Below are 26,114 nucleotides of genomic sequence, written 5' to 3'. Positions count from 1 at the left end.
CTCAAATCAACAACCAAACCCTCTAACTCTAAGGTCATCAGCTGCCTCTCCTCTCTCTGCTCCTACTCCATTTTTGCTAACGTTTTCATGGCTTTCCTTGCTTGATTTTCAACCTGAGCCCGATTCCAGGCCTCCATCGTTAAAGCAAAACAAAGGTTTCCAAGCCTAAAATCTCTGTGGAATTGTTCTTGACTACATATAAACGTTGGCAATAGTTGGTCCCTTTCATCCCATCAGGACTGAGGCTCTGAAATCTGATTGTCCAACTCTCCTGGAGAAGGTAAGGCCATCCCTAGCTGTGGTAACCTGCTCCACACTCCAGTCATCTTCAGTGCGTTCTTGAACATTCCACGTGGATGCTCCCGTCTGGACCTGTCCATCTGCACCCAGTAGCTAGAGAAATGCACCTCTACCGTCGCCTGTTGAACAATCAGGGCTGGCCAACTTTACACTTCTTCAGTGATCTCTTGTTTCTTTCCTTGCCGGACTAAATGATCTCGATTCCCATTGCCGATTTTACAACCCAGTCATCACACTTCTTTGGAAATCACTCGGAGCATCTCTCCATATCTCAAGCCTCTGTTTTATAACAAGAGGCTAAGCCCTAAGTACATAGAGACCTGTGAAAAGATCACCATGCAGTTTCTCTCCTTCCTTGCTCGGATCCCTGTTGAACACTCAGGCCAGTCTCTTAGATGTTGTTGTTGTGGTTTTTTTTTTTTTTTTTGCAGTTTACAGAGCACCACCATCCCCTCTACCTTGGCTCATCATATCTCTTTAGTGTCTTATTATTTCCACTGATTCAGGGTAAGCCTGGCCCACTGTAGTCTTTATTTAGATCATCTTTATTATACCTGTGGGTAGATCTTGTAAGCAGGCCTTGGCACAGCTTTATTTGTGGGTTTCCTTTTAAAAGGTCACTGTGAAACAGGAAATGTGACTAAGAAAATCTTCTTCTTCCATGAAATCTTCTTCATTAACTGGAAAAAGGCACCCGTCCCCTCTCCCCCAATACTTACTCATGGCCCAAACAGACACATTTCAAAAGAACACATAGTTCCCCAAACACTGAAAAGTGCACCATAAGGCTCACGTGTGAGGCGAGTGGTTATTTGTCAGGTTTGCGCTGTCTGGGGCCGCCCTCGCGCCGACACGTGCGGCCTGTCATGGTTCTGCGTAGCATGTGAGGCTGGTGGGCACCCGGGAGGGCTGGGAGGCCTGTGGCTGCCCGAGGGGGAGCGTGAGCATAAGAGCCAGAACAGCTGCCAGTGTTCCTATGCATCAGGGCCGAAGCGGATGGGCCCCGGCTCTCCTGGCTCTCCAGCCGCATTTGCTCACTTAAACCACACGCCTATCTCCTTAAGCTTCTGGAGGGGCCCCTTGCATCTTTCTTGTAGTACAGAAGCCAGGTGATGTTGCAGCGGGGTGGTGGGGCAGAGGAGGGGGACGAACATGGGCATGCTGGGAGGGACCCTGGGCACATAGTCCAGGCTTCCTGATAGGGCTTTCCTGGGAGGCTACTGCACTTGGGATCACCTGGTTTGCAACCTCGCTTTGATTCCCTCAGCCATACAATAGAAAAACAATAGTCTTTCACTTATAGGGTTGTCATGAGATGAAAATAAATTAAAACACAGAAGGCGCATCCAGGACAGTCTTGGTGTGCCACTCCTCTGTAACTTTTAGTTATTATTATTCTCATGGGTTCCTCCTTCCTATTTGATTCAAGAATTTGGCACCAGCCATGGGTTTTGTTGTGAAAATGGCCACATTGAGGTGCCATCTTATTCCTGGCCAGTCTCTGAGTGGCCAGTAGTTTGCCAGTTTGTCAGTTAAGAAAATCTGACAAAGGGTACCTGGGTGGCTCAGTGGTTGAGCATCTGCCTTTGGCTCAGGTCGTGATCCAAGGGTTTTAGGATCGAGTCCCCATTTGGGCCCCCTGCATGGAGCCTGCTTCTCCCTCTGACTGTGTCTCTGACTCTCTCTGTGTGTCTCTCATGAATAAATAAATAAAATCTTTTTTAAAAATCTGAAAAAAAATACAGATGGTTCAAATGCACAGTCAATACTGTTGGGGGCATATAGCCTTTGTAGACAGGCTATATGTATCAGGGAGCCGGGGGTCTGAGGAGGCCTGGTGCAGGGCTGCAAGCAGCTCCTCAAAGACAATGAATGAATGAGTGGTGTGGTGGGCCCTGGAGCCATCCCAGGCGTGGCCACTGATGTCGTGGAGAATGCAGATTGAGGTGCAGGATTTTGGGGCTCCATGAACTTAGACCAGATGCAGACATGGCGCATGGGAGGATGTGAGGGGAGTCTCAGCCAGACTTAGGGGTGCAGGGTCTCAGCTTGACTCACCCCTCCATCTGCTGCTCTCACTCCCAAAGCCTTTGTCTGTATGCTGGGAAATTCCTGGGGGATGGTTAAACCCCAGCTCTACAAGGCATGATACTCTTTTCCTGAGCTCTGAGTTGCTTCACTGGGCCTAACAGCTTCCTGAAAATGTAGTCTTGCTACACTGGAGGAAGGATAGGTCATCCACAGTGTGGGGACCCTGAGTCAGCAGGATTTAATAGGGGAAGCCAGAGCTGCAGCTGCATGTGTGAAGTTAACAAGGCCAAAGTTTTAATAAAATTGTTATTTCTATTGCATGTGTCTATGCATTAGGCACCAATCTGCATTCCTCCAATGTCAATGTAACCTTTTGTCTCTGTCCTCTTCCCCACCTGCTGACACACCAGGGTTGGGGACCCTCTGTCAGGGAGTGAAGCACACGTGCCCAGTACTGAGATACCTATTGCAGACCATCCCCTGCATCTAGCCACGGCTTAGGCCTGGCTTGTGTTCTGCTGTGCCACCAGATCGTTTTCTTTTCTCACCTACTCTTGGTGGATAGATGAGCTGTCCTTCCTCGAATGTACCTGGATGCATAATAATTACTTGGGTTGCTAGAATTGGAGGAGGTTGATGATTTCTGAAAAATTTGCTCTGATATCAATTACATCTCTTTTTAAAATTTATTTATTTATTTATTCATGATAGACACAGAGAGGCCAGAGATATAGGCAGAGGGAGAAGCAGGCTCCATGCAGGGAGCCCGATGCGGGACTCGATCCCAGGACTCCAGGATCATGACCTGAGCCAAAGGCAGTTGCTCAACCACTGAGCCATCCAGGTGCCCCCAATTACATCTCAGTAAGACTGGGAAACCTGCCCCCTACATACACACACATGGCACAAAGCTAGTATTCAATAAATACAAATAATTATGACCCCTCCCCCCCCACAGACAAGAAAAAGAAGAAAATGTGCTCTGTTTCTAAATGGGATCAAAATAATCCTTAAATTTTTTTTGATCCCTGCTTGGGATCCATTCTATATATATATATAATTTTTTTTTTAATTCATGAGAGACACACAGAGAGAGAGAGAGGCAGAGACACAGGTAGAGGGAGAAGCAGGCTCCATGCAGGGAGCCCGACGTGGGACTCAATCCCTGGTCTCCAGGACCATGCCCCGGGTTGAAGGCAGGTGCTAAACCACTGAGCCACCCGGGTTGCCCAGAATCCATTCCATAGTAAAACAAAATGACAATGGACCAAGTTTTCGTTGATTTTAAACTGATATGCGATGAAACGAAATTCCTGAGTAAAAATAATTTTTGGTGAACTTAAAAGTGGGACTGCTAGTGGTGTTTCCCATTTATTAACCTAGTGTTTGAAAGCATCATGTCCTGATTTTCCTTTTTTCTCTCTCTCTCTCTCCGAGGTCCTTTACTTTTCTTCCAGAGTTTTTTGATGCAGATCTGGGTAGAAACGGCAGGGAGAGAAAAGTGGGAGTTGGTTGGTTTGGGGTTAGGAAATGGGAAAGAGTAGACCTTTCCAGTTCCCAGTATCCCTCTATCCTGAATGTCTTCTGAGTTCCAAAACGTGGCTCTGGGCTGCTTTTGGAATCTGCCTGTGCCCCAGGCCCTGGGGCCTCCTTCGTGGCACCCCCTCTCCGAGCCCCCTGGGGTGGACATGGGCCGAAGCGGACCCTGTGTGTCGGGGTGGTGGGAGCCTCACACCCTAATGGGACTGAGCTGCCCATAACGCCTGTCTCTCCCAATTAGTTCCCCAAAGGGAACAAAGCGTTATTTCTTTCCTCCCTCAGTTCCCAGGCACTGACTGGGGGGAAAACAATCCCTGGCAGCTCAGGGGTTAAAAATAAAACACAGCAAGGGGGAAAACAAGCCAGGCAGCTGCAGCGGCTCCTCAGAGCCCACTCCAGGCCAAACAGAGGCCCCGGCAGCTCCTTGGAGACTTGAACCCTGGGCGATGGAATTCTTCCTTGCATGGAGGCTATTGTCCTCTGGAAAGGGCCAGGGCCAGAGGAGGGCTGGGGGAGCACTGGTCTCCCCTAGCTCGCAGTCAGCGAGTTCCTGAGAGCCCAGGGGCTCCGTCCCACCCAGCTGGGGTGGGGGAAAAGGCACTGGGGGCACAGTCCACCCCTCCCCCTCTGAGAAAAAGGGGGGGTCTGTTGGGGGGGCTTGCAGAGGCCTGGGCACCAGTTGTTACCCTACTCCTCAGCCTCAACCAGCCAGTCACTGGGATGGAATAAAAGGCTTGGTTCCCTTGGCAACGGCAGGGTCTATGGTCTTTCACAGAGTACAAGATGGGCTTGGGGGTGGGGGTTGAGGGGACAGCATGGGGGAGAGGTGGGGGGAAGAGGGGGATGGGCAGCCTGTTTACCAGCCTTGTTTGAGGGAAGCTTTTGTAGGTTCTGGCCTGGGAAATGCAGGATACCCTAAGTGTGGGGGATGCTCTTAACTGCTTCCCAGTTTCAAGCCACAGTTGGTGGTCCATAGCGGGAACAGGACTGTGTAGGCCTCACGTTGACTTCCTAGACGGCTCAGGAGAGTCAAGTAGAGCCTACCTTTCTAGGTACCAAGGCCTGGACCTGTTTTATGACTAGAGACCCCTGGAAGTGTTGATAGATGCTTGAGCCCATAGAGAGCTATTTGTGAAACCGAGATTAGAATAGCAGGCGCCTGTCTCCTGGGTCTGATCTCGATGGACCAGACAAAGCTATTTTTAATATCAAGCTAGTGGGTTGCTGAAATAATGACAAAGTGCAGAGCCTGGGCTGACTTTGTCTCAAGCACTAGTCTCTGTGAAAGGAGTTAAAAAATCTATTCACATACCAAACAGATGCGTTTAGCCTCAGTGAAAACAAGTGATAAGGGACAGAAGACCTTGACCCAGGGTTTTGGGATTAGAGGTCCCAGCGTGTTGTCACTAGCACGGAGGTGTACGGGACTCTTGGTGTAACCTTTTCTGGGGTTTTAGATTGTGAGAGCTTGAAACCCGGCATTGACAGCAACAGTACATTTACGATGCCTTTAAAAGGGCGGCATCTACCAACCAAATAGAACAAGAGTCAATAAACTGATATGGTGGCTTAAGAAGAGAGATGACTAGTGTAAATCAGCACACTGTTCAGGAGTCTTAAAGTGATTTATTTAAAAAAAAAAAAGAAAAACAAAAAACCACCCAGATTCCTATCTGCTATAGTCAGGCAGGTTTGGAGACAATGAAAACTAGGTTAATGGTTGCTTCTAGTGGAAGGCTTGCTTAATTCTTCTGCTTTTGCCTGAGGATTTGCGGGTGAGGAGGGGTCAAGGGAGAGGTGACAGAGTTTTCCCGAAAGAGTGGCCAGGGCCATCATCATTGAAGTACTTCCTCACGCACACCAGGGTCAATTCCTTCAAAGCTCAACTCCAGTGGGTGGGTCTCATCTGAAAGACACAATTTGAGGAAACCTAGAGGGTGGGTCGTAAGATGAGGAAACACCTGGGTGCAGGTTCTCGATAAGGAAACAATCCTGAGATACCACTGCGGCTGCTTTGCATGCATGACCTGTGGCCAATCAGACAGCCGCCTGCTTTAATAATCATCATCAAAATAATAATAATAATAATAATAATAATAATAATAATAAAAAGGAATCACTTATCACCTAATTAATTTACTTACCAGCTGGCAGATTGGCAGAGAATAAGTGCCGGCAATGCACAATAATAACCCATTTAGAAAAAATGCAAAGAATGGAAGCCCAGAGAAGAGAAACTAGCACGGGCTTGCCATGTATGTGTAGCCATTCATGTACATACAGTCTCATTTAAGTTTAATGACAATTCAGTGAAGTTGGTGGTGTGATTATTATTCCCATTTTGTCGACGAGAAAACTGAGGCCTGAGCAGGTTAATTCACTTGAGCAAGATCCCATAGCTGAAGGTAGAGAGAATTGGGTTTTGAATCCTATCTGATGATCTTAGATCCATATAACAGCCACTTTCAGATATGAAATCTCACTTGATTCTCAAAACCACTTATTAAGGCAGGAGATTATTTCTGTTTATAGCCTCAGAAGCTGAAGGTCATGGAGTTTAAGTGACTTGACCTAATCACAAGACCAGTATGTGGTAAAGCTGTGACTGCTCTGGGGCTTTTCCCACTGTGGCATGTGGCCTGGTCTCGAGTTCCATTCTTCATAACTCTAAGAAGATTTTAACGTCCGCCATTCACTCATTCATTTATTCATGAATTCATTTATTCATTTAATATTTCATATTATTCATTTATTACTACATTTATTCATGTAGTCATTCAGCTAATATCTGCTGAGAACCTGTCACAAACCAGGCATCGAGGGGAACAGAGAACGAATGAGATTTTTAAAAAGTCTCTGAGTAAAAGGATTTTGTAACCTCACCGTCCTGTGTCTGTAGTTGTGGCTGTCAGTGGAAATCTTCCGACATCAATGTGCTGAACCGTGTCTCATTCAACAAGCTGATACATTTACAATGGGAGAAGGCAAACAGCAGGCATTACTGAATCACAGACAATCCCGGGACACCTCACTCTTTAAGATGGACACAGTCATTCAGCAAGCTTTGGCTGCACTCACGGTGACACTGGAGTGGAGGCAGAGGGAAATGAGTCCTGGCCAAGGCTCCCTGGGGCCCACGTTCACACAGCACCCCCAGCCTAGCAAGCATTCCTGTGTCACTGGGTCCGTGGACTCCGTTGTGAGGGGGCCCTCCCAGGGACAAACTTCCTCCCCCTATCTGATTTCACGGGCCAGCTACTTCCTGAACAGACCCAAATACTTATCAGATGCCTACACTTAACGTCGGCCCGAGTCAGGCTTTATGGGCCCTACTCACCCATCTGCGCAGGATTACTTTTTCAAGCAGATTTCTCACATGCAACTACCACTACCACGGGGAAAACCTCGCTCCCCAAGTGACACAAGTCACCATAATATGTCAAGGGAGATCAGAGCCACTTAAAGATAAACGGGATGTGGTAGTTGCCTGCGAAGAGCATGCAGTTTCAGGTGGGCCCATGAACAAAATTTCATCCTGTCCATGTGGCCTGACATTTATTCATTCATCTGGGTCACTGTGCAGGTTTTATTAGAGCACAAGGTGGAGGGAAGCTAAGGAGTTTCTACAAGGAAAACAGAGGTGATCAAGGAATGGGGGGTTGGGAGGCAGGCAGGCCTTTGAAGAGAAAGTGTTGATTGAGGTATTCATTCAACACTTACATATATTGAGTGTTTTCCCTGGGACCTGGTCCTGCTCATGTTTACGTACCACCCAGTGCTTAGTAGGATCCTGTGAATTGAGGGCAGCACCAGGTCGAACAGGCTCTCTTGGAAACAGGGGTTGACCTCTGAGAAGGTAGAGACTGGATGGGGAGGAAACATGAATGCCTAATGCTAACCTCCACCTCCATCTGCAAGGGGTTTGCTGCTGAAAGGCACCCGGGAGGCACTGATAGACACAGTTGCCCTCTGTGACAGGAAATAGTCTAAATTTTAGAGACTCGATTAGGAAACCCTTCACATTCTTTTTGTAAATGTTAATGGCACTGTTATTCATAAATGAGACCCAAACTTTTTTTTGTAATCTTTCACATTTTGCTCTCACTTAATTTTATTGTTTGGGATCTCTGCCTCTTTTTTCTTCTGCCTAGCTTCCCCTTCTTCTTCTTCTTTTTTAAAAGATTATTTATTTGGGAGAGATAGAACAGGAGCAGTGGGGAGAGGGAGAAGCAGGCTCCCTGATGAGCAGGGAGCCAGACGACCTGGGGCTCCATCCCAGATCCCAGGACCCAGAGATCATGCCCAACCACCTGAGCCACCCAGGCACCCCTTAGTTTCCCCTTCTTAAGTAGGACTGCTAGATTTAGCAAATCAAAATACAGTACACCAAGTTGTAATTTCAGATTAACGACAAATACATTTTTTAGTTTAAGTATGTCCCAAAGAATGCATGGGATATGCTTACACTGAATAATTATTTGTTGTTTGTCTGAAATTAAAATTTAACCTATGTGTCATGTATCTTATCTGATGACACTTCCCCCCTGCCTTCCACGCCTGAACCTCTTTGGGTTTATTTATTTGGATTTTTATTGCCCGTATCAGCTTGTCTCAGGGCAAAGAGTTTCCAGGTTTGTTATCTTCTGTGTGAAGGAGTGTCATGAGTTGTCTTCACCTTTCTTCACTGTCTGTCCCTTTGCCAGAGATTTCAGAAAATGATGTGTTTCTGTGGAGTTTATTTTCTCTTTAATTCTATGGAGGTCCATGTTCACATTTGCCTTTCCAAATAGGAAAGTGCTAAGTACATCAGATGTTCCCATGACCAGCTTCTGTATTTCTCCCATTCTTTCTTTTTTTTGGTGGTGGTGGGGGGGTCATCATTCCTCAGGTATTTGATAGAGACTTTAGGATGAATAACATTTGATAGTACCGTGAATCTAGAGGCAAAGACCCAAGGGGATTAAATGTCAGCAGGATGAGATTCAAGATTCTCTGAGGTTTCCTTCCTGATAATGCCCACATTAGCCAAGAACCAATGTTTCCTGGGCAGATAGAAGATTGATAAGGGCTGTAAGGCAGCGCAGGTCCACTCGATAGAATCCTTGAAGTCTGTGTATTTTGCCTTTTCCTGTTGTGTGTTGTTTGTGTTATATGTGTGTGTGGGATGTGTGTGTGTGTGTGTGTGTGTGAGTCTGATAACAATCGAATAAAACAACTGAGAGAGTAGAGGAGGTAATACAGGTAAGAAAGATAGTGTTGTGCTCCTGACAGTGCTTTCAACACAAGACACTACACAGTAGAGATGTGTTTGGAGGCTTAAATTATGATTCTTCTCTCTCTTCTGTTTTCCAAACCATGCAATATAGTTCTTGGAGTTTTTAAAAAAGATTTTATTTTTGGGGTGCCTGGGTGACTCAGTTGAGCACCGACTCTTGGTTTCAGATGAGGTCATGATCACAGGATGGTGGGATCAAGCCCCGAGTCAGTGTCCCTATATTTCTCTAATTTAAAAATAAACCTGGGGGCAGCCCGGGTGGCGCAGCGGTTTAGCGCCGCCTGTAGCCCAGGGTGTGATCCTGGAGACCCGGATCGAGTCCCACATCAGGCTCCTTGCATGGAGCCTGCTTCTCCGTCTGCCTGTGTCTCTGCCTCTCTCTCTCTCTCTCTCTCTCCTCTCTCTCTCTGTGTTTCTCATGAATAAATAAATCTTAAAAAAAAAAAAATAAACCGGGGGTGCCTGGCTGGCTCAGTCGTTGTGATCTCAGGGTTGTGAGTTCAAGCCCCGTGTTGGGGATACAGCTTATTTAAAAAAAAAAACCACACACACATCTTTTGTTATTTATTTTTATTTTTAAAATATTTTATTTATTTGAGAGAAAAATAGAAAGAAATAGGGAGAGAAAGCACGAGGCGGGGCGTAGTGGGAGAAGGAGAAGCAGGTGGGGCTTGATCCCAGGACTCTGGGATCGTAAATTAAGCCAAAGGCAGATGCTTAACCAACTGAACCACCGAGGTGCGCCTAAGTCTTTTAAAAAATAAAAATAAAACCAAAAATTTGAAAGTGTTCTTAAATATTCAATTTTTTTAAAAATGCAAAGTCTTGCTATTAAAATATCATTGACTATAAAAAGAAAACATGACATTATAAAATTATCAAAACATGTAAATGCTTTGTAAACCTCACATATTATTTTCTGAGTAACTGTTCCATGATTCCATGACGAAATGGTAGTGCTGCTGGAACTGGAACTCATGTCTGCCTGGCTGAAAACCCAAGCCCTTCCACTGCATTGTAGTAGAATGTACTAGTTGAATCTTGTAGGAGTGTGTCTGTTCAGAGTCTCAGGAGTAATAATCACATGGATTTCAACACTTCATTATTAAATTATGTCTCTATACTCTGAAAGCTTACACTGCCTACCTGCACAATAATTGATTTTTCACTATTGATTCTTCTGCACAAAATTTATAGGGCTTGTGAATAAGCCAGCAATGGAAAGTCAATTATAATAACAGCCACTGTTTCCTGGATGCCGCATATCAGGTGCTGAGATGACATTTTAATCTGTTTCACTAATTTAATCCTTGCAACAATTCTGAGGTCAGTTCTAGCCGCATTTTATGGGGGGAGGAAATGGAGATTCAGAGTAAGATCCTACAGCAGTAGGTCAGGAGACTGAGATTCAGAATGAAGAGCCTAGTTAGGTGCAATGTGTTTCCTTGTATGCTAATCCTTTTAAAAATTCCATCACCCCTACAGAGGGTAGTAACTCTCTGCATTAGAAAAGGAGAGTACTTTCCTCCCATCCTCCTTCTCTAAGCTGTGAGTAAACAGTTCCCATCTTAATAAGATCCTTAAAAGAAGAGAATGAGAGAGGACAGCTCAGGAGGAGTCACAGTCCGCAGAGTCGACTTAACCCTTTGGATGCCTGCAGTTCAACTCAGAAACACTCACTTTCTGAAGGAGCTTCAAATCTGGCATCTATCTGATGCACCCTTTTAAACCGCTCCTTCCCTTGGAGTTTGTATTGTGAAGGTTGCAGAGGAAATCTGCTTCTTCATTTCGTCCCAGGCCTCGGGAGGATCATTTTCCATATTAAACAAAGCATCATACATTCCTGAGAATGCCTCTCCCACAGACTTGTTTTGACAACCAGGAGGGAAGATGGGAGGCCCCAGAATGGGCTGCATGAGAACCCAAGAGGACCTAGGAGAGCCCTTTGCAAAACACTGGTTGATTATTTCCAGCTCCCTATCAAGCTGCACTTCTCAGAGAGCAGCACTTATCAAAGGGGAGACACCTGGTTCTCTAATAACCTTCCCCTTGTCGGAGGTGTGTTCGGAGCCTTTATCACCCTGATGGTGACCTGCGAATGTCCATGCTTCTGGCCAAAGGTTTGTTTATGTGTTTCACCGAATAGGCTGAGCATTTATCAACCATTATTGGTATTTCATAACTGTTCCTCTTGGTGTCGTAATTAGAATTCTTTTTGCATTCTCAAATTTTGACATATGATTGTTTTTGTATGGGATACTTTGGTTTCAAAACCACTCAGTTTTCCCCTTGTGTGTGTGTATGGGCATGTAAAAAGGAGCTCAGGAGATAGGGTTCTCCTAGGACTTTCAATCACAATGCTTTCTTTCCAGAAAGTCCATTTGGCACTGTTTTGGTAATAGAGTCTATCAGTAAGTTATGGGTTTCCCTGCCTTTATATCTCCGTGGCAGGCATTACTTCCCATTTTATATAGCCGAGGAGAGATTATTGCTTAAAATCTTAGTGATTTTGCTTCCTCTCCAGAATAGCATTTTTATCGTCATGTAGCAAGAATATCTACACAGATTTATTTGGTAAAGATTCTATTCAAAGGTCTGGGTACTGATTAACACTGCTTGGCCTACTGAACAATGGGTGTAACCTAGGCTTGATAAACCAAATAAGACCTTTGTCTTGTTTTGCTGGCTGGCAAAACTGCCTGTGCCATAAAATCCTTTAGCCTCCAAGAGGAGGCCAGGATTCTTCTTGTTATGACCTGGTTTTTATTTCTTGTCCCTGATGGGCAGTTACATCAAGGGAGGTGCGTGCTGATAGGAAAGGCCTTAAGGACGTGTGTGTGTGTGTGTGTGTGTGTGTGTGTGTGTGTGTCCTTGTGAGTGTGTAGATGTCTATAACATAACACACTTGTGCACATGCTCACAAACATACCACCCACTGGGATCCCAGCTGTAGGAGATGGGATGGTGAAGCAGCCAGGTGAACATGGATTGTTTGTGCCCACTTCTCGCTCCAAAGTATTCACTTCCTCTTCCTCACCTGCACTGGTCTGGGTAACTTTGCTCAGGTGGATGAAACAAAGGACTAAGGAAATTCCAGCTCCAGTAGTTTCCTGAAAGAGCTACTCTGGTATCCTCATTGATATCTGGAGGATAGTGAGTTTGCGTATGAGAATAGACTAACACAAACCCACCCCTCTCTTGGGAAAACTGCTTGGGCTTGTTCCAGAATGGGGTCACCAGTGTCATGCTTATTTCCTAAAAATACCTCTACTTGCTAAAAACTAAAAAAAAAAAAAAAAAAAAAAACCCAAACCCCGAAATCCTAATATGCCATAGTGTAGGTTTTACAGCCCTCAGGATCCTCCCTGTATCTTTGCGTGTATCCTTGAGAGTGAGTTCCTTGCCCCAATTCCTGACATGGATCTGGTCTTCAAGAGGAGAGAGACCAAAAGCATTAGGAAGACCCCACTCCAGTGAATTTGATGCCTGTCCGTGGCTACTTTTTAGAATGTATTATTTGGAGGAACTGAGGATGCTTGAGGGAGGGGGACTCTCAAAGGGGATCAAGCTTATAGCTTTAAAATACCCAAAGGGCTGCCATGGTGAAGAGGAAATAGACTTATTTAAGGGTGGAAGGGTTGAAGTTTCTGGAAGGAGTATTTTGGTTCGATATAAGAACAATTGTCTAACAACCACCCAGCAATGAATGGAAAGCTTCCTTGAAGGTGCAGAGAAAGGGCCCAGTCTCAGGACACTGCAAGCAGAGGAAAACAGGGATGTTGTAATGTGGATTCCAGAAGTACATGAGGTTCAGCTGATGACCTCCAACGTTCCTTCCAGCTCTAAGATTATATGATTCTATATCTGTAATTTTCCATTTCCCTATTAAGAAGAAAATTTTCCACATTCAAATTTGTTTTAGTATTTGATAACGGTTGTAGGATGATTTCAGCTCTCGTTGCTCTAACATGGGGCTTACTCCTTTGCATTATGGCTTAGCAAGACATAAGCACATCAGTGCTATTTGTTGGACAGAGGAGATGGGAGTTTACTGTGGAGTGGGAAGGTGCTGGTTACATGAGTCCTACTTTGGAGAAGTTGAGAACTCCGTATCTTGTCTCCTACCCAGTTTCTTTCTTCCTTCCTTCCTTCCTTCCTTCCTTCCTTCCTTCCTTCCTTCCTTCCTTTCTTTCTTTCTTTCTTTCTTTCTTTCTTTCTTTCTTTCTTTCTTTCTTTCTCTCTCTCTCTCTTTCTTTCTTTCTTTTTAAAGATTTTTAAATTTATTTATTCATGTGAGACACAGAGAGAGGGAGAGGGGCAGAGACACAGGCAGAGGGAGAAGCAGGCTCCATGCAGGGACCTCGATGTGGGACTCGATCCTGGGAATTCAGGACCTCGCCCTGGGCTGAAGGCAGGCGCTAAACCACTGAGCCACCCAGGGATTCCTTCCTACCTAGTTTCTGAAATTCCTCCACCCAAAGGATATCTTATCCCAGTCTTGGGTGGTGGACACAACAAAAGCAGTCTGGAGCCTGACTGTTCATTATGTCTACTACCTCGACAGTTCCTCTATCATTCTTCCCACCCTCCACAATTCCATATCCTTCTCATGGACCCTGCATAATACAGATTTCCTCAGGAATCTTTGGAAACTCTTACCTAACTTGAGGACAGACTGAACTTTCCTTAAAAACTGACTCTCTTTCAAGTGCTCCTTCCATTGAGCTATTATAAAGAATAAAAACCTTCTATTTAAAAAAAAACCCAAAGAGAAACACTAGCACTAAGCACCTATCAAATGCTAGATTAAAACTTTGACTTTAACTCTTAAGTGGAATGTTCTTTTGCTTCAACATAGTTAAATCTTTGCCTTGAAGCAAAGATTGGTTGATTTTCTTTTTCCTTACAGTTACTTTACGAATATCCTTTCTCTCTCTCTTGGGTTAAGGATATGTTGCAAAGAGAGTTCTAGGAGTTGAAAGTAAAACCTGATAATTCAAAAATGAATAAACTCATACAAACTGATTTTATATCAGTGTTCACTTCAATTAGTAGTGTATCAAGGATCTGAGATATAAAGACCTCACCCTTGATAGAATCCACTGGGGGAACCAACCCTCAGCTCTTCTAGTGATAAGCAAGGAGAGGTAAGTATTAGCTGTCAAATGCCTTTAGCTAAATTTCAGACGAAAGGCAACGAACAAAGGTATTCAACATAACTAGTCACCAGAGGACTATGAATCAAAGAGACCTTGAGATACGCATCTATAAGAATGGCTAAAACTGAAAACGAATGAGATATTCAAGTGCTGGGGAGGATGTAGAGCTACTTGCAAACTCTCATGCACTGCTGGTGGGAATGTAAATTGGTACAACCCCTTTGGGAAACTGCTAGGCAACATCTAGTAAAGCTAGAATGCCCACGATCCAGCATTCCACTCCTAGGTATGTACCTAAGAGAAAGGAGTTCATAAGAAATGTGTACAAGACTGTATTTGCAGTTTTATTCATAGTATCCCCAAATGGGAACCACCACAAATGTCCACCAGTAGGAGAATGGATGAATAGATTGCAAGGCAGCCATGCAGTGGACTCCAACACGGAAATAAAAAAGAACAAACAGCTGAAATGACTGACACTGCAACATTTTTTGAATGAAAGAAGCCAGGCTCCAAGGAGTATTTCATTTAAAGAAAGTTCAAGAAGAAGAAAACAAATCTATGATGATGCAGAACTATGATGACTGTGGTAGGGGGTAGTAACAGGGAGGTGGGGTGAGGGAGATGTTCTGTATCTCAATCTGGGTGGGGATTTCATAGGTGTATGCATTAGCAAAAATCCATTACGCTGATAATTTAAGGTTAGTGCACTTGAAACAACGAGATACCACTTCATTCACTACCATGAGGAAAACAAAAAAGACAGTAACAAGTGTTTTGTTAGTAAGAATGAGCAGGAATTGGGGCACTCGTACATGGTTGGTGGGATTGTGAAGCAGTTTTTTTAGAAGATTATTTGGCAGTTCCTCACAAAGTTCAACATAGAACACCATATGGCCAGCAATTCTACTCCTAGGAATATACTCAAAAGAATTGAAAACATCTGTCCACACAAATACCTGGACATGAATGTTCATTGCAGCATTATTCACAATTGCCAAAAAGTGGTAACCACGTGCATGTCCATCAACTGATGAATGGATAAACAAAATGTGGTGTATCCGCATAGTGAAATACTCTTCAGCAATAAGAACAAATGAAGTATTAATATCTGCTACAATACGGATGGATCCTGGAAACATGTGTTGAATGATTCCATTCACATGAGATGTCTGGATGGTAGACAGAAAGTAAATTAATGGTTGCCGGGGGCCGGGAGAGGACGCAAGGAGGAAGAATTACTCATGAGTGCAGGGTTTCTTTCTGGGGGGGATTAAAATGTTCTTAAATCAGTGACAATGGTTGCACATTTCTGTGAATATGGTAGAAACCATTGAACTGTACACTTTAGAAGGATGGCTCAGTCGGTTGAATGTCTGACTCTTGGTTTCACCTCCAGTTGTGATCTCAGGGTTGTGAGATGGAGCCTCAAATCAGGATCCCAGCTCAGTGGGGAGTCTGCTGGAGATTCTCTCTCCCTCTGCCCTGCCCCCCACTCACACGCTCTCTCTCTTTGTCATATTCTCTCTCTCTCAAATTAATAAATAAATAATTTTTAAAAGGGTACAGTTTATGGTATGGGAATTAAATTTCAATAAAGCTGTTTTTTAAAACAGATTAGTGCACTTTATTGTGTGTATTTGGACTTCGAAGAGAGAAGAAAAAAGATGAATTCTTCGACTGAAAACAACAACAGGGAAAACCATGTGAGTTAAGAAAAAGAGAGAAGAGGCAGCCCGGGTGGCTCAGCGGTTTAGCACCGCCTTCGGCCCAGGGCGTGATCCTAAAGACCCGGGCTCCCTGCATGGAGCCTGCTTCTCCCTCTGCCTGTGTCTCTGCCTGTCTCTCTCTCTCTGTGTCTCTCATGAATGAATAAATAAAATCTTAAAAAAAAAAAAAAAAGAAAAGAGAGAAGAGAACTGATTTGCTTGAACATCTTCCGGAAGTGCCAAGTACTTTCTGTATAGCATTTCGTTTAGTTGTCACAGAAGTCCAATTACACAGGCATTTCCACATGAAAAGTGAGGAAACTGTCTTCTTCAGTAACTTGCTAAGGTTTCCAAAGCTGGGAGTTAGGATCCACAGCTATTTATCCTCCCATCCTCTCCCCCTCAGATGCATTCCTCCAAGGGCTGGCGTTGGCCTGGGAGCTGATTTTGTCTGGAATACTCATGTGGCAGAAGAGGACCCTGAGACCTAGATGGTGATGTGGCTTCTATAAGATCCCACCGCCAGCTTGTGGCCGGGCTGCATTAAACCCGGAGCTACCAACGTAGGATTCTTCTAATAGCTGATAAAATTAGTAGCACTATATTAAGCCCCAAATCAAGTGGCTTTGTTTAGTCCAGTCATCTCAGAGACCAATCTGGAAGGGCTCAGTAGAGTGAAAATGTGTTCCCCTGGAGCCCAGAACTCCCTCCTGGGATTCTCACTCAGAACATTTCTTGTATAGGCCATCCGGGTGTTCGCTTCAGCTTTATTTGTGGCAGGTTAGTGATCTATCACCAAAGGAATGGGTAAGTTAACTGTGGTGGGCAAATACTATGGAATATTCCCAGCTCTTAGAAGCAGGGAACTACAGGCACATTCCATGATATGACAATTTTCTTACAGCCAGAAAAGAAAAAAAAAAAAAAAAAAAAAGCAGGCAACCAAATGCTCCTTAGAGCAAACCACTCATAAATTAAAAAACATAACTCCCCACAAAATAATACCATATATTATTTTATAAGGAAATATGCATAAAGGCCATCTAGAAACACATTAGTGTAATAAGCTTTGGGGTGAGGACATTCTGTGGGCATGGTGATGCCTTGAGTAGAATAGCATGATTAACTCAATTCTTGACCTCTGAGGCCTTGGGGAAAAAATATTTTTATATCAGATATTTTATGGAGACAGAAATGTGTCTCCTTTATTTAATTGGTCGAGGCCTGAGTTCACCTAGAAGTATCTAAATCAAAATCTACGAACAATGCCTTTCGAAGTAAGGAGAAATTCCAAAGAGAGGGTGGTCCCTGCTTGGGTAGTTAGTGTTCTTCTGCAGATGCTGCTGGCCTTTCAAGGACAGCTCACAGGAGGCTCTTTCCTCCTTCCTGCTTTGTCCTTGACATTCATGACAAGATCCTCTTGAAGGCAAACAACCACACTGTCTTCCTCAGAAAGCCCACCGGCCTGGAAATGGGTTCCAGGTGAGGAAAATGAAGGTACAGAGTAGGAACATGATTTGGCTACGGCAGGTATTATGGAGCTGAGTTATCTCCAAAATTTGTAGGTTGAAGTCCTAATCTCTCGTACCTCAGAATGTGACTATATTTGGAGACAGGGCTTTTAAAGAGGTAACTAAGTTAAAATGAGGTCATTAGGGAGGGCTTTAATCCAATCTGACTGGTGTCTTTATAGGAAAAGGAAATTTGGACACATAGACCAGCGGGAGTGAGGGTAGGAGACATGTGCAGAGAAAAGCCATGTGAGGACACAGTGAGAAGACCTCCATTTGCAAGCAAAGGAGACAGTGCTCAGAAGAAATAAAACCTACTGACACCTTGATTTTAGACTTTTAGCACCCAGAACTGTGAGAAAATAAATTCCCATTGTTTAAGCCACTCAGATCATTGTCAGCTGCCAATAATTTCCTTACAAGTGTCACAGGTCTGAGTAAATCTGTAAATCTGTTTAATTCTGTGAGATTTTATGGCAGCCCTAGCAAACAAATACAGTAGGAATTGGCAGAGCTGAGATGTAGCCTCAAGGGATTAAAAACAAGACTTGGTCCCCAGTCCTCTGATTAGTTAAGTTGTCCTGTAGGTCTTGCCTTAGCAAAACTCTGGAGAAATTTTCCTAAAAAAGACACCTCTGGGGCACCTGGGTAGGTCAGTCGGTTTAGCATCTGATTCTTGATCTCAGCACAGATCTTGATTTCAGGGCTGGAAGTCAAGCCCCATCTTGGGCTCAATGCTTGGGTGTGGAGCCTATTTTAGAAAAAAAAAAAAAGACACCCCCATCTCTTGGAGGTTGGAAGAGTTGACTAAGGTGGATCTCTGAGAAGAACAAGAAATGTTCAATGAACTCACCTAGCCTCTGCACCCTATAGTTAGGGAAGCCTTGAGCAGTTGGCTGACAGACAGGGCACCTGGCGGTTATGAGTCCCCAGGTGAGGGGCAGTCATCATACTTGGTGAGAGACATTTGGCTGGAAATACCTCTCAACTGACAATAATTCCTTTTTTTTTTTTTTTTAGGATCTCTTCTTTTTTTATTATCATTTTCTTTATTGGAGTTCAATTTGCCAACATATAGCATAACACCCAGTGCTCATCCCGTCAAGTGCCCCCCCCATTGCCTGTCACCCAGTCACCCCAACCCCCTGCCCACCTCCCTTTCCATCACCCCTTGTTCATTTCCCAGAGTTAGGAGTCTCTCATGTTCAGTCACCCTCCCTGATATTTTCACTCATTTTCTCTTCTTTCCCCTTTATTCCCTTTCACTAATTTTTATATTCCCCAAATGAATGAGACTATATAACGTTTGTCCTTCTCAATTGACTTACTTCACTCAGCACAATACCCCCAGTTCCATCCATGTTGAAGCAAATGGCGGGTATTTGTCATTTCTAATGGCTGAGTAATATTCCATTGTATACATAAACCACATCTTCTTTATCCATTCATCTTTCGATGGACACCGAGTCTCCTTCCACAGTTTGGCTATTGTGAACATTGCTGCTAGAAACATCGGGGTGCATGTGTCCCGGCGTTTCACTGCATCTATAGCTTTGGGGTAAATCCCTGGCAGTGCAATTGCTGGGTCATAGGGCAGGTCTATTTTTAAGTCTTTAAGGAACCTCCAAACAGTTTTCCAGAGTGGCTGCACCAGTTCACATTTCCACCAACAGTGTAAGAGGGTTCCCTTTTCTCTGCATCCTCTCCAACATTTGTGGTTTCCTGCCTTGTTAATTTTCCCCATTCTCACTGGTGTGAGGTGGTACCTCATTGTGGTTTTGATTTGTATTTCCCTGATGCAAGTGATGCAGAGCATTTTCTCATGTGTTTGTTGGCCATGACAACTGACAATAATTCCTTTGCAAGTGCCACAGGCCTGAGTAAATATGTACATGAGCTTTTTTGAAAGACTGCTCACTCCAACAGCCCATTGTAGGGCTTTAAGAAGCCCAAGTTCAAAAAAAAAAAAAAAAAAAAAGCCCAAGTTCCTTCTGCTATCAGACCAGAGATTATCGTTCCTATATCAAAGGCCTAAGGAAGGTTAACGAAGTTCAGGAGTGGAGGGGCTGAGTCTGGGTCAAGCCACAGGGCTGGGGAGGTCTCCCAGTACAGTACCGTACACCCTAGGAAAATGTCCCAGCAGAAAGAGGAGAATAAAGGTTACTTTCTGTGTCTTGAGTTTTAGCAATGTTGAGGCGAAGAAACACCCAGTATTTTTGATATAATTTGTGGTACCCACTTTCTCTCTTGTCAGTGTCATGGGTCTTCTAGGAGCCAGGGAGTTTCACTGGTAAAGGAGAATAGACACTGTACGTCTGTGTTTTGGGGGGATACCTTGTAGCAGTGGTTTGGGGTATATGGATATGATGGGAAAGTTAGGGTAAAAATAGGAAAAAGGGGAGTAGGGACCACTCAAGTTCCATTGGCTTCCCTGAAAGGTTTGAGAACCTCCTAAAACTTGGGCTTTTTGTCAACCAGTGGCAGGGCACCTTGGGGCTTGCCTTGGAGCCTCATTAATGCTCACAGGCAACACCTTTCCCACACTATTACCCTTTCGGCCCATGACAGACCAAGTCAAGTCCTATAGGATTTAAGACAGCCCAAGCCTGTCTGGGGCATCTGTATTTGTTTGCTTGGCTGGTCCAGTTGAAATACCAGTTGAAGAAGGTGTCTCAGTTTATCTTGGTTCAATGATGTTGCCTACTTCCCATACCCATATTCAAGGCACCATGGCGAGAACCCAGCTAGACAGTCCTGGGGTTTCATATTCTATATCTACCACTTACATGGTGTGAAACTTTGGCAAACTACCTAATACTCGAGCCTCAGTTAGCCCAACCATAAAATGGGAGAATCATTTTGATTCTATAGTGCTGCCAAGAGGGATAAGTGGAATAAAAATATAAAGTGCTCCTGGCACAGGGTGGGCATTTAAAAATATTAATTTCCTTCCTTTCACTCAGAGGAAGTTTGTGCCATTCATTCATTCATTCATTCATTCAACAAATGTTTATTTATTTATTAAAATTTTTTTGTGAGTAGGCTCCACACCCAATGTGAGGTTCCAATTCACAACCCCGAGATCAAGAGTCATACGCCTTACCAACTGTGCCAGATAGCACCCCTGCTCGACAAAGTTTTATTGAGTGCCAACTAAAAGGTAGCAAATGGTGCCCCCTGCACTTAGGCAACCTGGTAGCCTAGATAACCCTGCCTTAATGAAATGTTTAGTTGAGTGGGTAAAAAGCAAAGTGGAATCAGGTGTCAGGGAAATTGTGGCGTCATGTTTTCTCAGCCTTGTTCTCCAATGTCTTGTCACTTGGCCATGGGGCTAGACATGAGCATGATGCTCAGGGGAATTCTGTGAACCAACCTTGAGAACAAGACAGCGGTGACTCACAACAGGTTAGTTTCCGTCAGCAGCAAAAGAAGGGCTGAGGACGAGGTCAGGGAGCCCAGCAGATGTCACAACAATCACCACCATCTCCTACTTATGAGGGACTCTTCTCCCCTTGCAAGCTAAGTGCTTTCTGGGCATTACTCAGTGAATTCTCACAGCCTCCCCAGGTGGCAGGAGGGGCGGAGATTATTAGAGATGAGGAAACAGGCACGGCCAAAAGATAAGTGCCTTGCCTGAAGTCACACAGCCGGCAGAGGCGCTTGACCCAGAATTGGGTTGCCCAACTTGGAGTCCATTGGCTCACACTCTGACCATCAGGGCCATGAGGTCAGGAGGCTGTGGGTGGCTGTGGGAGGTGGGGCTTGTGGTGGCAGGGCAGCCTTCCTGCTAGTTCTTCCAGGCCTCAGGCAGGGCTTCTAATTCTACACTGTATTCTGTTCCAGTGGCCCTGAGCGGTGCGTTCAGGGAGATTCCAGTATTGGTCTCTTCCTTGTCCCTTGATATTGTCCTTAGGATGTTAATGCGAGGGGACCCTAGAGGCAACCTAATCCAATCCTTTTGTGTTATATATGAGGAAACTGAGGCTCAGAGTGATGAAATGACTTGCTCATGGTCACAGAGATGGGAAGTGGCTGCACTAGGTCTAGAACTCAGCTCTCAGTCACCGCCAGCCACCCTCCCCACTCGCCACCAGGAAGGTTCCCAACAGTGGCCTGGTTCTGCAATCCCAGTGCTCTCTGTTGTCATCCGCCACTCCTGACATCCCACTTTGGAGTTCCAGGCCTCCGTTCTCCCAGTAAAGTGCCTCTGTGGGATTTCTCATGGAGCCCTGTCTACCTTGAGAAGCTGTCTTGGGTACTAGCTGCAGGATGGATACCTGGAGGGTCCCAGGAGGGGAGCCACAGGCTGCTCCCATACTTGCTCTTGTCCGCAGCACCAGCCCTTCTGAATCACCTTTCTTGCTTGAGTGCTGAGTGCATTTAGCACATGTGGGAATATTTTCCGATGACAGTAACTTCTTCTCTGCCGGAGATAACATCTGTGTTAGTAAACTCTTTTACCTACCAAGCTTGCCACTTTCTTTCACCACCCGGTCACATATCCCGGGGGCCTCCTCGGCTTCAGGAAGGGGCTGGCATCTTGGGCAAAGTGGTCCATGGCCTCTGTCTGCTGACTAGCCTGCCTTCTGGAGCCTTGTGGACCAGTCAGCCAAATTGCATTCTGGGGGCACCTGGGTGGCTCCGTGGTTGAGCATTTGCCTTCGGCTCAGGTTGTGATCCCGGGGTCCTGGGATTGAGCCCCACATCGGGCTTCCCACAGGGAGCCTGCTTCTCCCTCTGCTTATGTCCCTGCCTCTCTCTGTGTGTCTCTTATGAATAAATTTTTAAAAATCGCACTCTGTTTCACCCTCAGTGGTCCCCACACTTGAAGCCTTCTGGTACGAATGTGGGTAGATGGCTGTAGGTGGGAATGATCTACTTTTCTTTAAAAAATTTTTTTTATAAATTTTTTAAAAATTTTTATTTATTTATGATAGTCACACAGAGAGAGAGAGAGAGAGAGAGAGAGAGAGAGAGAGGCAGAGACACAGGCAGAGGGAGAAGCAGGCTCCATGCACCGGGAGCCCGACGTGGGATTCGATTCCGGGTCTCCAGGATCGGGCCCTGGGCCAAAGGCAGGCGCCAAACCGCTGTGCCACCCAGGGATCCCTGATCTACCTTTTAATGCTTGTGTTTTGATCTCAACTTAGCATTTTTGGTGGTTTTTCGATCTTGTCTCTCTCTCTCTCAGGGTCCTGGGAGCAGGGACGCTTATACTTTGTAGATCCCTGTGGCCTCATTATTCTACACTCACACGGACCTCACAGACACTGCTGCCGCTGGGAAGGTACCACGGAGGACTGCTGCAAATTGATGTCCCTGCCTCCCCATTTCTCTGCAGTCCAGCAGCCTGATCTCTACCATCCCATAGGAGCTTGCCGGGGAGGCCCTATGGCTCTGGTTCACAGGAAGGCAGGAAGGGAGGGAGGAAAGGTCCAGGAGCAGTGAGGGGGAAAAATCACTGATTCTGTTATGAAACGAGTCCCCTGTGGCTCAGAGGTGACGTTGTCTAGTGACACAGCTCTAGGATTCTACAGGCACTGATGGGAGACCTGCCCATGGAGCTGTGATAGAGCTGACAGGGTGGTGTAAAGGTATTGGCACTGGGGGCATCAGAGAGTGGGTGCGCTCAGCACATCCTGCTCAGTGATGAGAAGTCTGCTTTGGATGCCTTCTTCAGGTACTACCTGCCCCTTTGGGGTTATCTAGGCCTCTCTTCCTGATGCTGCAAGCAGTCTACATCTATCTCATCCATCTGCTAGCTCTGAGAACTGGTATTATTACTGCCATCTTACAGATAGAGAAATTGGGGCGCAGAGCAGGTGTGGCGCATGAGTGAAGTGAGGCTGAGAACGCAGGTCTGATCCCAGCTTGCAGGACATACTGTATCCTGTCCTGCCCACATTCACACCTAAGCCCAAACAGCAGGAAAAAATGGCTTAGGAAGGAAAATAGTGTTAGTCATCTATATGATGGTAAGCATAATATATATTGACTGTAAAAAATTTCAATGGTCACCAAATTTGGGATTCAGATTCCTCAGATGGGGAAGAATGAGTAGGGGTGAGTGGCGTCAGGATTGTCTGGGGGCATCAGTTGTATAATAGTAAGGCTTTCTGGTTTGGGTTTTGTTTTTTTTTTTTTGTGTGTGTGTGTTTTGGTTGATGAGTACATGGGTGTTATATTTTTCTTTTATTTCCTTTCTGTATATCTTAAATATTGTACACTAAACGCAAGTCACTCAGACAATCCCCAAAGCGTAAGATTATCGTTGAAAATGAAGGAATTTAAACTAGTATTTCCAAGACTGGGGGCATTAAGGATTGAAAGGATCATTTGAGGAGCCAGAAAGGGGTGTACTTCCAGTGAGAATGGAGGAAAGCGCTCTGGCAGAGAAGCAATCATGGAATTGATTATCATGAAGTAAAATAATTACATCAGGCTTTCTGGGGTCTATATGCACCAAGCACTGGGTTAGACCCTAAAAAATAAACACGTTCCTGTTCTCCTGGAGCTTTTACTCTGATGAGAAACAAAGGTAAACATAGATCAGTAGTCAGCAAAATCTTCGTACAAACTGGGCTGACGACAATAAGGAGGAGTTTAAGTAGAACTAATGTTGCAGGGGAGAAGGCCCCTAGGAGGAGAGGAGCCTCCAGTGGACCAATCTCTTGGTCCCGAAGGGTTCCTCTGTCATCTCTCACTGCACAGATTTGGGGAGCAGCAGAGCAAACTTGGGGAACAAGGTGAGGGTGGAGACAGAGCCGGTATGAGGAGCACCACGGAGGCCTAGAAGCCCCAAACTCGACCAGTCTGGTGCTGGTTCCGCCCTGGGTGTGCCCGGAGCCTGTGCATTATACTCTAATGAGGGGTTGGGCCAATGGTGGTGTATTTCTTTCTTTTTTTCTTCTTCTTCTTCTTCTTCTTTTTTTTTTTTTTTTTAATGAGGTGCTGCTTTGCATAGATAAATACTATGATTGTGATGTGGGAACCAAATGGCAGATCATTATGCAAAAAGCATTGGCAGAGGTGAGATTATGAAACCAGTTCTGCTCGAGGCCTGCTGCCTGAGCGTGGGAACTAGGAGGTGTCTGACTGTCTGCACCTCTGCTGGGCCAACTTGATGGAGACCGCCCTCTCCAGCTTGTCTCATGACAGCTGGGTTGGGACAGGAAGTGCTCCTCTTCACCGTGTGCTACAGATTCAGAATCCCAGAAGGGGGAAGCCGGAGGGGAAGGCAGGTGCCCCCCCCCCCCCCCCCCCCCCGTTGTCCCTACTGTTTGGTTGGTGGGACCAAAGCTCTGCCTTCCACTGATTCCTGATTGTGGGAAAACAAGAAGAGCAGGGGCTTTAGGTGTCCCACATTGGGCTCCAAGAAATCCTCTGCCTGGAAGGAGGCAGAGAATAGGGAAAGGAAGGATGACCTTGGTTCCGAGTGTATAGGCTGGCCTCTCAGCTGGGGTAGCCGGGTCTCAGAAGAGGAAGTGAAGACCTACAGGGAGATGCTGTTTGGGCAGCCAGAGACGAATACTCCAGTAGCCTGGAGAGAGGCAGAGAAGACAGACAGAAGACAGCCGAGGAGGGAGACCCAGGGCCCCAGGATGCAGGCAGAGGATGCTCCCGTGATGCCTCATGAAAGGGAGAGCTGCTGGAGTGGTCAACCTGCTAATCAACATAGTGCACACGGTTTGTGCTGTGATGCACCCATCCGTTTGCCTTATGTCAGGCTCAGAAAACCTGCTGAGGGTGAGCATTGTTGACAGCTCCCAAGAGGTCAGATCCAGGAGATACATAAAGCCAAGGTCAGCACTGCCAGAGGAGGAAGACATAGTGGCCTGCATCCCAGGTGTTTGCTGCAGTGAAGGCTGCAGTGAGAGCGCCCCCTACAGAGCACATCAAGGAGAGGCAGCCTGGGGAACAGGGAGCCTGAGGGTTTATCGGGGGAGGCAAAAGCCATCAATTCTTTTACTCAATCAACAACTATTTGTTGAGCAACTCATGTTTTCATGGAAGTGAAATCAGAATAACCTCCTTATGTTACACATCTGGAGAGCAACTAGAGTTTTCCTCTTGGTTTCCCCTGGTTCCTCAGCACACTGTTACAACATCAGCTCTGAAGAGGAAGTGAGACTGGCTAATGGTCTTCATTACATCTAGATCTCCCTTCCTACTTCTACCAGCTGAGCAGCTGGAAAGAGGGCAGCATGGGAATTGGGGGAGGTGACTCCACCTTTCCCAAGGTCTTGGGACTCAGTGGGACGCCTCTGGATATTCCCTAGACATGTGGGTGATGTGGCAAGGAGTGTTAATGATGCAATTCAATTATGCCAGGCTGTTAATGAGCTAAGTGCTGTATCTTTATTATGCATCAAATACTGGAAGACATTAAGTACTTACAGTGTCCCGGGCCTTCCCAATACAGAAGAGCATGATTCTGTAAGAAGCTCGGAATCCTTACTTGCCCAACTTCTTAATGACCTGATCTTAAATTGATTCATAAAACGAACCATGACTATTATTCCTAGGGCTCAAGAGAGTGAATTAATGGAGGATTACAGTATTCATGTTTCATGTCATCCCAGGAATGGTC

At 45.4% G+C, this 26,114-nt stretch overlaps 1 long non-coding RNA gene across 1 annotated transcript in view; it reads right to left on the bottom strand.

Moving 5' to 3' along the window:
• Window positions 1–5,476: 5,476 nt before the first annotated feature.
• The window catches only part of LOC144320787 (uncharacterized), a 28,728-nt gene continuing 8,090 nt past the window's right edge, over window positions 5,477–26,114 (bottom strand). Inside the window, exons 2-3 of the long non-coding RNA XR_013386425.1 lie at window positions 21,802–21,947; window positions 5,477–5,776 (exon numbers count right to left, since the gene is read on the bottom strand). This is a non-coding gene — a long non-coding RNA (uncharacterized LOC144320787). The remainder of the gene's footprint in view (window positions 5,777–21,801; window positions 21,948–26,114) is intronic.

This window comes from Canis aureus, chromosome 9 (assembly GCF_053574225.1).
Source record: "Canis aureus isolate CA01 chromosome 9, VMU_Caureus_v.1.0, whole genome shotgun sequence".
Lineage (NCBI taxonomy): Eukaryota > Metazoa > Chordata > Mammalia > Carnivora > Canidae > Canis > Canis aureus.
This window is presented reverse-complemented; position numbering and strand designations above follow the sequence as displayed.